The following is a 2921-nucleotide window of genomic DNA, read 5'->3' as shown; positions in this document are numbered from 1 at the left end:
GATATGCCTAATCAGTACAATCTTTATATAGCTGATTGCCCCACTGGATTCTGCCATTACTATTTCAATACTGAAATTAATGGTAAGAGTCAGCAATATTACCAGCTATCTATGAATGCCTCTATAAAAGAAATGGAAGAAATTGTTTGCGCAGAGAATAGACATGGAACAATATGTAGTGAGTGCAAGGAAGGCTATTCAGTTTATTTCCATTCAGAAACTGCAAAATGTGGCAGCAATGAGCAGTGTCATGTTGGAATTATTTTTTACATCATCAGTGAAATAGTACCAATTACGGGCCTTTTCTTTGTCATTATATTTTTCAATATTAGCTTAACAACAGGATTGGCTTATAATTTTTTAATCATGATGCAGTTGCAAAAAAGTATGGCTGTATCAGTTAATGGTGGAGTTGACTTTAAACCTTCATTCATACGTAGCATCTATTCTATACTCTATAACATATTGAATCTTGATTTTTTTAACATTGATGAGCTCTCTTTTTGTCTTTGGAAGGGAATGAGTACATTAGACATAATAACTATGAAGTATATATCTGTTTTTTATGCAATTCTGCTCATTATAGTATTTGTCTACCTTTTTAAGTATTGTAAATGTGGGAAGAATGGCTGCTGTCAAAAGAAGATTACAACAAAATTTTCTCTAGTTCAAGGGCTAACAGCTTTTATTGTCATTTCATACTTTCAGTGCTCATGGGTAACATTTAGGCTCCTCAATAGACAATTACCACAAGGCATTGGAGGAACTCATTACAAGGACGTTGTCTTCTGGAATGGATCTCTTGAGTACTTCTGTACTCAACATATCATTTATGCTATACCAGCTCTGCTGTGTTTGATTTTTTTTGTTATTCCATTTCCCCTGATACTTTCACTTGATGGACTGCTCTTAAAAGCCGAGAGCAAGCTAGCAGATCATTTTGATTTCATTAGAAAGTTAAGGCCATGGACTGCAATTCATTATAGATCAAAACCACTTCTTGATTCATTTCAAGGGACTTTCAAGGATCAGTACCGTTTTTTTGCAGGTTTTTATTTTACCTATCGTTTGTTGATACTCACTTTACTGGTGATGGCCTCAAATGTTCTTCAGTATTATTTTTTACTGGAAGTGATACTTACTCTTATTATAGTGATACAGGCTATTGTTCAGCCATTTCAAGAGAAAAGTCACAATGTTTGTGCTCTCCTTATTTTTACCAACATGGCCTTAATTAATGCATTGACTATACGGATATTTTACTTAGTGTCAACTAATGGGTATACAACTGAAACAATATTAATGCAATGGATACAAGTGATACTCATATATATTCCGTTGATAGCTGGGATTGTATGGGGTTCTTGGAAGCTTTGTAAAACATGCCATTCTAAATGTAATGCATCTGCTACAGATCCTTTGACTGGTAGTGTTAATGCATATGGTGATGGGTACATTGCACATGATAATGATTTTCCTGCAGAAATTTTCAACCGAAGTGAAAGTGAAAATGTCCTACTAAAAACCTAAAAGTAAAGCTTTTTGTATTTGTGTATTTTGGTGTCTATATAGATACTTTTAAAACTTTTATTGTGTTGATTAATTTTTTTTATGATTGTAATTGTTGTTTTATATCAAAAATTGTTGTTTTTAGCCAATTTATGGTGAGAAAAGTAGCAATACTGTCCCATTGATGTTAGCAGATTTTGCGATCTGAAAAACAAAACTGAGACTATAGATTTAAAATTTATAAATTTAAATTTCCAGCTAGTCATTAGGGTGTCAAGAACTAATTACAACAAATTATGAAAGGTTATTCATATTAAAATTGCTAACTAAATTTGAACCCAGACTGAGTTATAGGATTGCAGAATACTCTGTGTATCTTAATTCTATTATTAGTGGATGTGTGATATGGTATTATATGTGTGGCCAAAACCTATTATTTATTAAAAGAATATTTTGCATGGATGCAAAATATTAAGACAGCTATGTTTTAAATTTTTATCTGGCCCCTGAGGTACTACACTCTACACATAAAGCATAATGAAATGCATGATATTTCTGTTTGAACGCATTAAAGCAACAAGTACTACATTAAATTTTCTACCTGAAGTCAAGAGGAGACCACCCCCAGAATCAAATTTTTTAATCATGTCATATAAAATGCATAGCACAAGAGGCATCCATGTTGTCCATATGGGCGCCCGCCGCCCGAACTTAGGAGGGCGTGCCGGCTTTAGTTATAAAATCTATGTAGCAGCCGAACTGCACCCTCCCTAAACCGGAAGAATTTTCTTTGCAACCGGAAAAGGTGTTACCCAAGAAAATGGCTGAACTTAGGTTGTACTTTGTTTTTAGCTGGAAATCTTTACTGGACCACTATTAAAGCTACTTTATGCTATCATTTTGATTACTTCAAGATCATAAATAAAATACTTTTAATGGAGAGTCAAAGTTCTATGTTCTATGGCAATAAAAGGACCATGTGTGACATTGCTAAATGGAAAGGAAAAGCAAGAAAGCTATTATTTCTATACCCGTAAGTGGGACAATGAATGTTTAGTTTTATAGTGTTATAATGATGGTTGTGGGACACAATGAACATGATAAAATGAATTATATGGCTAAGTACCAAGTTTGTAGTACAAATGAAAATTACAGTATTACGTTAGCTATCACATGTCCAGAAATTGCAATGAAAAGTGCGGTCACATTATTTAATGATATTCATTGCAATAATTAATTATTGCCATGGCAACGGGTGAAGAAGAAATGGAGTCTATTCTGCTCAACGAGATTTTTGCCCTATTAACTGCAGTCTAGTGCAAGTACGGAGTTTCATTAGCCACTGAAAACTTTCTAAAAGTCTTTTAGGTTGAAGTGGAGACTGTAGTTTCCTTGTGTATACTTGATAAGAC

This window comes from Amphimedon queenslandica, unplaced genomic scaffold (assembly GCF_000090795.2).
Source record: "Amphimedon queenslandica unplaced genomic scaffold, v1.1 AMPQUscaffold_13474, whole genome shotgun sequence".
In the NCBI taxonomy this organism is placed as follows: Eukaryota; Metazoa; Porifera; class Demospongiae; order Haplosclerida; family Niphatidae; genus Amphimedon; species Amphimedon queenslandica.
Note: the sequence above shows the minus strand (reverse complement) of the source record.